Source organism: Amblyraja radiata, chromosome 22, assembly GCF_010909765.2.
Source record: "Amblyraja radiata isolate CabotCenter1 chromosome 22, sAmbRad1.1.pri, whole genome shotgun sequence".
NCBI classification, from domain to species: domain Eukaryota; kingdom Metazoa; phylum Chordata; class Chondrichthyes; order Rajiformes; family Rajidae; genus Amblyraja; species Amblyraja radiata.
In genome coordinates, this window is record NC_045977.1 from 24,364,377 (window position 1) to 24,377,854 (window position 13,478).

The window sequence follows — 13,478 nt, forward strand, 5'->3', positions numbered from 1 at the left end:
AACTTGTTACATGTGCAAATTTTGAAATTATTTGATTTGGAAACGATCAGGCCTGTTTCATTCCCAGTTCCGCCTCAGTTTTATTTCTGTAGCTATGACAAGACATAGCTTATGCAATGAGTTGATGTTAGGAGCTCTGGGGCAGCAAGCATATTGAAGGGAACACTTTCACAAAGATCATTATCTGAAAGACCAAATCTCCGAAAGTATAAAACGTGGGTGATAATGATACCTTCTGGAAAGCCTCCCCTCTCAGATTCAGATTCAGATTCAGATTCAATTTTAATTGTCATTGTCAGTGTACAGTACAGAGACAACGAAATGCATTTAGCATCTCCCTGGAAGAGCGACATAGCAAATGATTTAAATAAATAATAATAAGTGATAATAAGTGTCCGGGGGGTGGGGGGGTGATTGGCAGTCACCGAGGTACGTTGTTGAGTAGAGTGACAGCCGCCGGGAAGAAGCTGTTCCTGGACCTGCTGGTTCGGCAACGGAGAGACCTGTAGCGCCTCCCGGATGGTAGGAGGGTAAACAGTCCATGGTTGGGGTGAGAGCAGTCCTTGGCGATGCTGAGCGCCCTCCGCAGATAACGCTTGCTTTGGACAGACTCAATGGAGGGGAGCGAGGAACCGGTGATGCGTTGGGCAATTTTCACCACCCTCTGCAATGCCTTCCGGTCGGAGACAGAGCAGTTGCCATACCATACTGTGATGCAGTTGGTAAGGATGCTCTCGATGGTGCAGCGGTAGAAGTTCACCAGGATCTGAGGAGACAGATGGACCTTCTTCAGTCTCCTCAGGAAGAAGAGACGCTGGTGAGCCTTCTTGATCAGAGTTGAGGTATTGTGGGTCCAAGAGAGGTCATCGGAGATGTTGACTCCCAGGAACCTGAAGCTAGAAACACGTTCCACCTCCGTCCCGTTAATGTGGATGGGGGTGTGCGTGCCGCCCCTGGACTTCCTGAAGTCTACAATGAGCTCCTTGGTCTTCTTGGAGTTAAGGGCCAGGTTGTTGTCAGCGCACCATGCTGCTAAGTGCTGGACCTCCTCCCTGTAGGCCGACTCATCGTTGTTGCTGATGAGGCCAATCACCGTTGTATCATCTGCATACTTGATGATGGTGTTAGTACCATGTACAGGTGTGCAGTCATAGGTGAAGAGGGAGTAGAGGAGGGGGCTCAGCACACAGCCCTGTGGAACGCCGGTGTTCAGGGTGAGGGTTGAAGAGGTGTGCTTGTCTAACCTAACAGACTGGGGTCTGTTGGTTAGAAAGTCCAGTATCCAGTTGCAGAGGGAGGGGTCGATGCCCAGGTTACCGAGTTTGGTGATCAGTTTTGATGGTATAATGGTGTTGAATGCTGAGCTGTAATCGATGAACAGCATTCTTACGTAAGTGTCTCTGTTGTCGAGGTGGGAGAGGGCGGAGTGAAGTGCCGTTGAGATGGCATCCTCCGTACTCCTGTTCTTGCGGTAGGCAAACTGATAGGGATCCAGTGTGGGGGGTAGGCAGCTTTTGAGGTGTGCCAGGACCAGCCTCTCGAAGCACTTGGTGATGATGGGGGTAAGTGCAACTGGGCGGAAGTCGTTGAGGCTTGCCGCAGTGGAGTGTTTTGGCACTGGCACGATGGAGGTGGATTTAAGGCACGTGGGGACAACTGCTTGGGCAAGTGACAGGTTGAAGATGTCAGTCCAGACGTCTGTCAGCTGCGCAGCACAGGCCCTGAGCACGCGCCCGGGGATGCCGTCAGGGCCAGCAGCTTTACGTGCATTAGTCCTACTCAGTGCCACGAATACGTCGTAGGGGGTGAGTGTGAGGGGTTGGTGATCGGCAGGTAGCACAGCCTTGATGGCTGTCTCTAGATTGTCCCTGTCGAAGCGGCCATAGAAGTGGTTAAGCTCCTCAAGGAAGGAGGCGTCGCTGGATGTGGGGGTGGTGTTGGAGGGTCTGTAGTCCGTGATGGCCTGGATGCCTTGCCACATGCGTCGGGGGTCGGAGTTGTTGTTGAAGTGCTCCTCAATCCTGAGCTTATGGCAGTGCTTGGCCTTCTTGATGCCCCTCTTCAGGTTAGCCCTGGCTGAACTGTAGGCTCGAGCATCGCCTGACCTGAAAGCGGTGTCCCGTGCTTTCAGCAGTAGCCTGACCTCGCTGTTCATCCATGGCTTCTGATTCGGGAATATGGTCACCTGTTTGAGGGAGGTGACACTATTGATGGTGGAGTTTATAAAGTCCAGAACAGAACTCTGCATACACCATTGAAATGGATGGAATTGGAGGCTGACATGGACGCCAGGCAGAGTGCCTATTACTATGTTGATTGAATTTTCTTTAAATTAAAGACCCTGAAATTGGAAGATGTCTTCCAATCATTTTCTACAATTGGACCATGTCTGGAAGAGGCAGAATATGGGAGAGTCTCCCTCACAGGTTCATGCACCATTTCATGTAGAAATAAGAGGCAGCTGTGTTCTTCAACTGTTCCCCCGATCATTCTGCGATGCCGGAACCGCTGAGTCTATTCTGTGCTCTGTCATATTTGCAGGTGTTGTTTAACATGGAGTAGTTGATTCATTGGCTGAGGAGGGAGCGTATGTGGTACTTAAGTGTTTTGTTCGTCTGTGTTTGGCATCATTGGGGCAGGAATCAATGCTGAAGGCTCCTAGCGGCTATCACAATCTGTTGGAGGAACTCAGAAGGTCAAGCCGCACCTGCGCATGGAAAGGAATGGTCAATGCTCCTATATTAAGTGAAGGACTACTCTTTGGGTTGCAACAGTGGTCTGCAGCATCTTGAGCACAAAACAAAGTGGTGGAGGATGTCAGTGGGTCATGCAACATCTGTGGAAGGAATGGACTGATGGCATTTTGAGTCAGGACCCTTCTTCAGGTCCTGAAACAAAATGTAGTCTGTCCATTCCATCCACAGATGCTGCATGACCCACTGAGTTACATAGAAACATAGAAAAGAGGTGCAGGAGGAGGCCATTTGGCCCTTCGAGCCAGCACCGCCATTCATTGTGATCGTCCCCAATCAATAACCCGTGCCTGCCTTCTCCCCATATCCCTTGATTCCACTAGCCCCTCGAGCTCTATCTAACTCTCTCTTAAATCCATCCAGTGATTTAGCCTCCACTGCCCTCTGTGGCAGAGAATTCCACAAATTCACAACTCTCTGGGTGAAAAAGTTTTTTCTCACCTCAGTCTTAAATGACCTCCCCTTTATTCTAAGACTGTGGCCCCTGGTTCTGGGCTTGCCCAACATTGGGAACATTTTTCCTGCATCTAGCTTGTCCAGTCCTTTTATAATTTTATATGTTTCTATAAGATCCCCCTAGAGCGCTAGACTTCCTCTAGTGCTTTGTTTCTTGCTCAAGATTCCAGCATCTGTAATTTCTTGTGTCTGCAGCAGCTTGCCAAGCTAATCTGGAAAAGAACAGCCTGGAGTTGAGCTCTGAATCTGTTCAGTCCCTCACCTACAAGATTACAAATAAATTAGAAACTACACTGGTAACAAGAACATACAGGAAAGTTACAGCTGGAATCCCATGAGACCACAAATAAAGAGTGCCAAATGAAATGGGTGACTTTGATTAAAGCAATTGAGAATCTATACAATGAATGAAACTCAGAAACAAACAGACTGGATGGGCTGGGCACCTAAAGGAGGATGGGCATTCTTATCAAATGAAGCTGTTGATTAACATGAGTGCAGAGGTACTGGAAAGTTTTCTGCCCTAATATCATTGTAAAGATATTGGGAGAGTGCCTGTGAACAGAGTAAGACTATTCACCTCTGAGTAGAAATATGGTTGGATGCTGCTCGACTGAGGTGCCAGGTGAAATGAAGTTTGCTGTTTTTCACAAGGATCACTAAATTACAATACCAAGAGCTCTGCTAACTATGGTAGAGGTAACAGCTAACTATAGTAGGGCAGCTTAGTGGCGCAGCGGTAGAGCGACTGCCTTACAGCACCAGAGACCCTGGTTCGATACTGACTGTATGACTCTATGACGATGTTTTCTGGCTTCGCAAATGTTAGCCCGAATGAAATAATGGCCAAATTGACATTTTCAGATAGCCAGTTTTGATTAGAACCAGGCAGTTATGATATAAGATCTTCAATCTAAAATATTAACTTTCTTCTACTCCACAGATGCTGCCTGACATGTTGAATATTTCCATCATTCTGTTGTTTCAGTTTTGCAGCCCCTGCAGTGGTTTGCTCCTCCAGTTTATATTGCTCAGTTCCAGATTGGCTTCATCCTTTTTACTTAACATCCCTATCCTTTCATTACATTTCTAATTAACCTGCCTTCACCATCCTCGCTCAGCCAACATTATAAAGGGTGTGATTTAGTCTCTCCAGAGCTTCACACAATAAAAGATATTCACTTTGTTTTGTCAACCTCTCTCCCTACTCTGCCACTAAACATATTTGATTTCTAAATCTTCTCCATTCTAATGAGAGATTTCTCATCATTTACGGCTTGTCTTTTTTTAATTATCTGTTTTAATGATAATTAGTGATATTGAGTTACAGCAAAGAAGCAGACTCTTTGACCCAACTCATTCATCCAATTCATCCCATTTGCCAGCGTATGGCCCATATTCCTCCAAACCCTTCTTATCTATGTACTTATCTAAATGTCTTTTAAACATTATTGTTGTATTTGCTTCTACCACCTCCACTGGCAGCTCGTTCCACACATCCTGTGTGAAGAGAATTGCTCCTCAGCTCCCCTTTAAATCTTCCGCCTGTCACCTTGAATCATGTCCCCTAGTTTTGGACTCTTCTACCCTGGGAAAAAGACGATGAGCATCCACCTTATCTATGCCCTGCATTAAATTTATGTACCCCTATAAGGTCACCTTCTGTCTCCAACGCTCCATAGAAAAGGCCCGGGGTATCCAATTTTTCCTTGTAACTGAAGCTCTCCAGTCCCAGTAACATATTTGTGAATAGACATTTGGTTATCTGGACTATACTTCTTTCCACCTTGCCACTTGCAAAGATGCTGCCCCTACACTCAATTCATCCCTCTCTGCCGCATCTGCTCCCATGATGAGGTTTTCCACACAACGGCATCTGAGATGCCCTCATTCTTTAGTGAACATGGTTTCCACCCTTCAGTCATAGATGGGTTTCTCACTGCTCTCGCTCCCCATCCCTCCAGCTGCAACAAGGCCAGTTCACCTGTCTGGGCCAAGACACCCTTGATAACTGTCCTGCACCGTGTGATCCACATGTCCACCCGAGGGAGTGGACAGAGCCTCAATTCAACATCTCTGGCAAAGTGATGCATCAGTCACTACTTCACTGAAGATTCAACAATGATGCATTACTGCTCAATCATCGCATTAGCTCAAACCATTGACTCTGCAGTTAATGATTAATCTAACATTGCATCTCAGTGTGACCTCTGGCAATTTCCAAATTGTAATTGGATTTTAGAATAATAATTAGAATTAGAAATGCATGCTGAGGAATTACATTACACACATTTTGGGGATTGCTGAAACATGGCTACGGTTAATGCTAACACACAGATAATAGCAGTGCAATTTAAATAGGCGTTTGGGTGGCTTACTCCAAGAAATAAGATTGACCCGGGTTCTGTGACACTCCTGGTGGAAGGAACCTTACAACATTCTGTGCAACCTCCACAACGTTGTCGCGCATCATTCAGGTAACGGGATCAACCGGCGAACCACTCCCCTGGCAACCTTGAAGCACGCTCCCTACAGCAGCTATATAGCAGCAAGCAACACACACCGTGGAGGAGAGGGAGTTGCAGGGCGAGGGACTATGTCCAGCTTCATGAGATCCAATGGAGGGGAGAGAACGTGGGTGCCGGGGTGGAGGTGGGTATGTCCTGTGTGTCGGGGGCGAGGGTCTGTGTGTCAAGGTAGGGGTCCCTGCGTTGTCGGGGGAGGGGTCGTGTGCCGGGGGGAGAGGACCAACGTGCCGTGGGTTAGTTATGCCCCTGTCCCACTTAGGAAACCTGAACGGAAACCTCTCACCCCACCCAAGGTTTCCGTGCGGTTCCCAGAGGTTGCAGGTGGTTGCCGGAGGTTGCAGGTAGTGGAAGCAGGTATGGAGACTGACAAAAACCTCCGGGAACCTCCGGTAACCGCACGGAAACCTTGGGTGGGGCACAAAGTCTCCAGAGGTTTCCGTTCAGATTTCCTAAGTGGGACAGGGGCATTAGTGTTTGGTGGGCGGAAACCCACTTTCTGAAGAGCTCGTTAGGAGGTGCCGGGGAAAGATCCTGTGTGTCGGGGGGGGATGCACTCGCCTTCATGTGTCAGCGCACGTTCAGTGGGATGTGCCCACCTGGGTCATGGTGTACGGGCTGTCCAATAGGCAAGGACACTGCCTTTGAACCGAGAGCTTGGTCTGTATGAACGAGTCCTTTGTGACCCGCGCAGCCACCATTTGCTTCTCCTCTCAGCTGCGAGTCGTGGCTGCGGAGGCTGAGCTGGGGAACTTCCCCGTTGCTGCTTCTCTAGTCTTCGGGCGGCTGGATCTTGAACTCTACCACGGTTCACCCGGAACAATGCAGGAGACTTTCGTGTCTTCCACTGTGATCCTGCTACTTGGAATGGATCTGACTCTTGAGAATGCGTTGTGGTGACTGGATGCCAGGACCCATCCCTGCAGTCGGTCCCAGCGTTGAGCATGAAGGAGCCAAGTCCCTTCAGGAACATGGCATTTTTCACGCGAAAATAGTTGTTCTGAGCCACAATCGGCTGCAAATGGAGACAATGTAAACCTTTCCTGTTGGTGAAACGGTCTAGGGCAGGAATTCGCTCAAGTGAATTGGAACAGGTGGTCTGAAGTAAAAGGAAAGTGGGATGATTTTACAAGTGTGTTGACGAGTCCAGGACATGTACGTTCGTGTTATAGTGAGGGGGAGGATGTGGATGTTAGGAAGCATGGTGACCAGAGTAATTGAGACTCTGGTCAAGGATAAGAAGGAGGCATGGAGCAGGTATAGGCAGCTGGCATCAAGGGTGTCTCTGGAACTAAGGAGCGTGCTGAGAAAGTCATAGTCATGCCTACTATGTTCTGTTGTGCTGAAGCAAAGCAAGAATTTCATTGTCCTATCAGGGACACATGACAATAAACTCTCTTGAATCTTGAGAAAGGAAATCAAAAAGGCAAAATGGGGACAGGAGATAGCTCTGTCAGATAATATTAAGGATAATCCCAAGAGATGTTATGAGTACATTAAGGGGAAAAGGGTAACCAGACAGCGAATAGGCCCCCTCAGGAATAAAAGCAGTCAACTCTGTGTGGAGCCATAGGAGATGGGCAAGGTCCTCCATGAGAATTTCCCCTCTGGCTTTACATAGAAACATAGAAATTAGGTGCAGGAGTAGGCCATTCGGCCCTTCGAGCCTGCACCGCCATTCAATATGATCATGGCTGATCATCCAACTCAGTATCCCGTACCTGCCTTCTGTCCATACCCTCTGATCCCCTTAGCCACAAGGGCCAAGGAGAAATACATGAGGAGCCGTCAATGGAAATGCCTGCAGGGTAGTAAGTATTATGGCCGAGGAGCTGCTGAAGGTCAGTGCATAGGGAGATAGACAAATCTCCCGGGCCTGATCAGATATACCCGAGAAAACTTTGGAAAGCTAGAAAGGAAATTGCAGGTGCCTTGGTTGAGATTTATGTGTCATCATTAAATATGGTCAAGGAGTTGGAAGACTGGAGGGTGGAAAAAGTGGTGCCTCCATTTAAGGGCTGCAAAGAAAAGCCTGGGAACTATTGCAAGTGAGTCCAACATCTGTGGTCAGCAAAGTACGAGAGAATATTCTGAGGGACGAGATATACATGCATTTAGATGGATTAGGGATTAGGGATAGTCAGTGCGATTTTGTAGTTGATAGATCGTGTCTCATGAATCTGATTGAGTTTTTTGAAGATGTGATCAAAAAGGTTGATGAGAACAGAGCTGTAGATGTTGTATATATGGATTTCAGCAAGGCATTTGACAAGGATGTACGTGGTAGGCAGCTCAGGAAGGTAGGATTGCATGGGATCTAAGGACAGCTAGCTGACTGAATAGAAAATTAGCTTCATTGAAGGAAGCAGAGGGTCTTAAGGTCATAAGATCGTAAGGAATGGGAGTAGAATTAGGCTATTCAGCTCATCGTCTACTCTGCCATTCAATCATGGCTGATCTATCTCTCCTTCCCCATTCTCCTGCCTTCTCCCCATAATCTCTGACACCTGTACTAATCAAAAAACAATTTATCTGTCTTAAAAATATCCACTGACTTGGCATCTACAGCCTTCAGTGGCAAAGAATTCCACAGATTCACCACCCTCTGACTAAAGAAATGTCTCCTCATCTCCTTCCTAAAAGAACATCCTTTAATTCTGAGGCTATGACCTCTAGTTTTAGACTCTCCCACTAATGGAAATATCCGGAAGTGGCGGCGCTGCCTTGCAGCTGCAGCTCGCCTGCAGTCCGTTTGTCTTTTCTGTTTTTTGTTTTCTTTTGTCCCGTTTTTACAGTTTATTTCGGTTTATTTAGTTGTGTATGTGTGGGGGGGTGGGTGTAACATGTTTTTTGACTCTTCCTTCGGGGGGGGGGGGGGTGCGACCTTTCCTGCTGTATCCCCCGTCTCCGTGTCCGTCTGCGCTGAGGCCTATCTCGGAGCTGGCGGCCTCCAAATGCGACCGACCTTGAGGCTGCGGAGGCAGAGCCAGGACTTACCAACGCGAGGCTGGCCGACTTCGGGGCTGTGGTTGCGGTGCGACCCAACTTCCGACCCGACTTTGGAGCCTTGGAGGTTCGGCCGCGGGCCAGTGGACGACATCATCGGGAGCTCGGGTTCTGTTTTCCGGAGCTCCCGCAACTACAGCTGCGTCCGCTGGACTGGAGGATGGCAGCTTCGGCAGCTTCGACCGCCTCGGGCCGCGGAGTTTGAACCGGCCCGTTTGCGGAGCACGGATTCAGCCGCGGGACTTACTTACCATCACCCGGCGGGGTCACAACATCGGAGGCTTGGATTGCCTCAGCGCAGAGGGAGAGCAAGGAGGGAAGAGACAATGACTTTGGGACTTTAAACTGTGTTGAGTGTTTGTTATTTATTCTATGTTATGACTGCAGGCTAAACCATTTCGTTGCACTGAAAAGTGCAATGACAATAAATTGAATCAAATCAAATGAAATCAAATCAAAATATCTTGTCCAAATCCACTCTATCCAAGCCTTTCACTGTTCTGTATGTTTCAACGAGGTCCTCCCTCATTCTTCTAAACTCCAGTGAATACAGACCCAGTGCTGACAAATGCTCAATATAGGTTCACCTTCTCATTCCTGGGATCATTCTTGTAAACCTCTTCTGGTCCCTCTCCAGAGCCAGCACATCCTTCTTCAGATATGGTGCCCAGAACTGCTCACAATATTCCAAATGTGGCTTTACTAGTGCCTTATAGAGCCTCAACATTTACTAGTGCCTTATAGAGCCTCCCTGTTTTTGTTTACAAGCCGTATTGAAATACTGTGAATGCTAGCATTGAGTTTGCTTTCTTTACTACCGATTTGACTTGCAGATTAACTTTTTGGGAATCTTGCACCAGCACTCCCTAGTCTCCGTCTCATCTCTGATTTCTGGATTCTCACCCCATTTAGAAAATAGTCTACACATTTATTCCTACACCCAAAATGCATGACTCCACACTTTGCTACACTATATTCCATCTGCCACTTCTCGGCCCCACTCTCCCAACCAGTCCAAGTCCTTCTGCAGAGTGTTTGCTTTCTCTACACTACTTGCCCTTCCATCTATTTTCATATCATCTGCAAACTTTGCCACAAAGGCTTCAATCCCCTTGTCCAAATCATTAATAAACAACGTGAAGAGTAGCGGCCCCAGCACCAACCCTTGCGGAACTCCACTAGTCACTGGCAGCCACCCAGAAAAAAATCCCCTTTATTGCCACTCTTTGTCTTCTGCCATCCAGCCAACCTGCTATCCATGCTAGTATCTTCCGTTTGATACCATGGGCTCTCATCTGCCTAAGCAGCCTAACGTGTGGCATCTTATCAAAGGCTTTCTGAAAATCTACTTACAAAGGAGATTCAGTAGATGTTGTTTACTTAAACATCTACTGAATCTCCTTTGTCTGTCCTGCTATTTATTTCTTCAAAGAATTCCAGCAAATTTGTGAAGCAAGACCTCCTCTTCACAAAGTCATGCTGACCTCGCCCTATTTTATCGTGAACTTCTAAGTACTCCGTAACCTCATCCTTTATAATGGACTCCAAAATCTTACCAACCAGCAATGTCTGACTAACCGGCCTATAGTTCCCACTATTCTGCCTTGCTCCCTTTTTGTGCAGCGGGGTAATATTGGATAATTTCCCAATCATCTGGGACTAATCCTGACTCGTGATTCCTGAAATATCACTATCAATGCCTCCACTATCTCTAAAGCCACCTCTTTTAGAACCCTAGGGTGCAGTCCATCCTGCCCAGAAGACTTATCTAACTTCAGCCCTTTCAGCTTTCCAAGCACCTTCTCCCTGGTAATAGCCACTCCACTAACTTCCACCCCCTGACTCTCTTGAATTTCAGGCATGTTGCTGGTGTCTTCCACTGTGAAGACTGATGCAAAATAAGTTATTCAACTGCCATTTCTTTATTCCCCATTATCACTTCTCCTGCATCATTCTCCAGCAGTCCACTCTTGCCTTTTTCTTGCTCTTTATACAAATGAAGAAACTCATACTATCATCTTTTACTGTATATTATTGGCTAGCTTACCTTCATATTTCATCTCCCCGTATTTTCTTTTTAGTTACCCTCTGTTGTTCGTTAAAAGCTTCCCAATCCTCTGGCTTCCCACTAATGTTTGTTATGTTATACACCTTCTCTTTTAGCTTTATACTGTCCTTGACTTCCCTTGTCAGCCACAGTCGCTATTTTCTCCCCCAAGAAGCTTTCTTCCTCTTTGGAATGAAAAGATCCTGCATCTTCCATATTATTCCCAGAAATTCCTGCCATTGCTGTTCCACCGTCATCCCTGCTAGGGTCCCTTTCTACTTAACTTTGGCCAGCTCCTCCCTCATGCCTCTTTAGTCCCATTTGCCCAGCTGCAAGACCGACACATCCGATTTCACCTTCTCCCTATCAAATTGCAGGTTAAAAAATGTCATGTTGTGGTCGCTACCTCCTAATGGTTTCTTTACCTTGAGTTCTCATATCAAATCCGTGATGGTGGAAAGTTATTTTTCGGTTGTTTTTGACTAATGGTTTGGTGCTGGGCCCCATTGCAGTTTTTCATCTAAATCAATGATTTGAATGAGAACCTACAGGCATGATTAGTACGTTTGCAGATGACACTAAAGTGGGTGGTACTGTAAATAAATAGCTAGGATGTTTGTCAAATAGTGCGGCAGGATCCCGATAAAACTACGTTTTTCTTTTTGCCTTGTGTCCATTTTACGTTTCTTTCCTTAAAATCAATTCAAACTTCTGAATTCCAGACCCGGAATATTTAATAATTTAACACATGAAGGGGCTAGATGTAAATTTCCATGAAGCAATATGGACTTCCACATTAATAAATTATATTAAAACACTGTGCAATTATAACTTATTTCTTAAGCATTAGTTCTGGTCATTGTTTTTTATTAGCCAGTTACATAAAGAAGTATCTGTGATAAATCTTTCAGTAGTGGGGCCCCAGGCACAAATAAAATGCACTGAAACAAGTTGGAAATGGTCACTGTATTTCTCACGCGTAACAATAAATGGAGTTCTCTGCCAAGGCAGTTGGTTGAGTGGTCGGTGAGTTGACTTTAGACTGAAAAGGCCTCTTGCAATATTGTAAGGAAACAAGGAAATACACGGCGAAGGGACAGGGGTTCGAGGAAATGCTTCCCCTCAGTTGCTTGACTTTCAGCCTGAAATTTGACAGAAGTGACAGCTGGTGAATTGGAACAATGCATCAAGCCCTTCCTAATCAACGCCTGGTAAAACAGTCCAAAAATGCAATACTCCAAAGCCATGTACTATTGTGATTCTAAAGGGTTTCAAAATTAGGCTGCTATTGCTATCTCATATGAACGTAACATTTTAGTTTGAGCTAAACTCACTGAGCTAGTTTTGACGCGACAGATCCTACAACAAGCTTTTGGCAGGATTGCTGGTATGCATCGATCAGCGGGCAGAATCACAGCATGCTGACCCTGCTATTTCCAAAAGGTTGTCTGGAACTGGGGAGTTGAGGGTCACGGTACCAACGCAGGGATGTAGACCTGCAATGGCAAGATTGAATATGACATCCAACGCATGAGTAACATCCGTTCGTGAAGCCTCGTAATTCTCTTCACTCTGAAGCTTAGATTGACAGATTAATCAGTTGTTGTAAAAATGAAGTCATTGCAAGTATGTGAAAGGAATAGTTATTCATGGGAAAACTAAGCAATACATATTTAACAAATGCTCAGAGAGTAAACTCAGAATTCAAATAAGCTTTTAAGGAGTATGTAATTATGCAGTTAACATGGGGATTCATTGATGAAGCAGGTACTGCTGTTGGATGCATTTTAAATTCTGGACGATATTTGAGAAAGTGTTGCAGGCAGGAAGACTGGCAACATTTTAAAGCTATCTAGACGGACACTTGAATGCCAAGGCACAGAAGACAATGGACCAAGTGCTGGTAAATGGGATTAATGAATGAATACTTTATTGTCACATGTGCCAAGTCACAGTGAAATGATTTGCTTGCATACCCAAGGTATGCAAATAGTCGCTACATAAAGAGCGGTGACAAAGTTAGCGTGTTTGGCATGATCATGGCAGGCTGATGGCTCCATGACCCTAATTATTATTATCTTGTGCTGAAAGATAATAGTTTCCGCTCTATAGTGTTATCAGTCTTCTATTTTGACGGGCAATATAAGCAAGTGCATCAATTCCCTTACAGAAGATACAGGAAGGTAATGAAAATGTCACCTGTCGTAGGATTGTGAGGATCTTTGAGCTGTGTGGCTTTTCCAACTGAAGCAGGTTCACAAGTTGGAGAAAGAGGGAATCAATTATGTTTCTCGGTTATGATTTATGCAAAGGTTTCACGCAATTATGCTAATTGTCCTGGGTTCACTGAGGCGGGATTAATTCAAGCGTTCTGTTGAAAACGATGCCACGTCGAGACGGCCACTGATGCAAATGCAAACGCCTCTCTTGAACCCCAAATGAACACTTCACAAGGTGATGCAAATATTTAATTCGATAATTTTATTTCGTACTTTGAGATAGAGCAACTGAAAAGCAGTCGTGCAAATATTTTTTTTGCCACCAATATGCAGCCTGATTTACAAAAATGCATGCAAATTAATTCAGTAATTATTGCAGTACATTGTTTTGCTTTTTTTGGCAAACATCTAAACACATTAAGTTATTTTGTAATCAACTGTAAAAACACTCACTGTGATCCTGTGAAAAGGA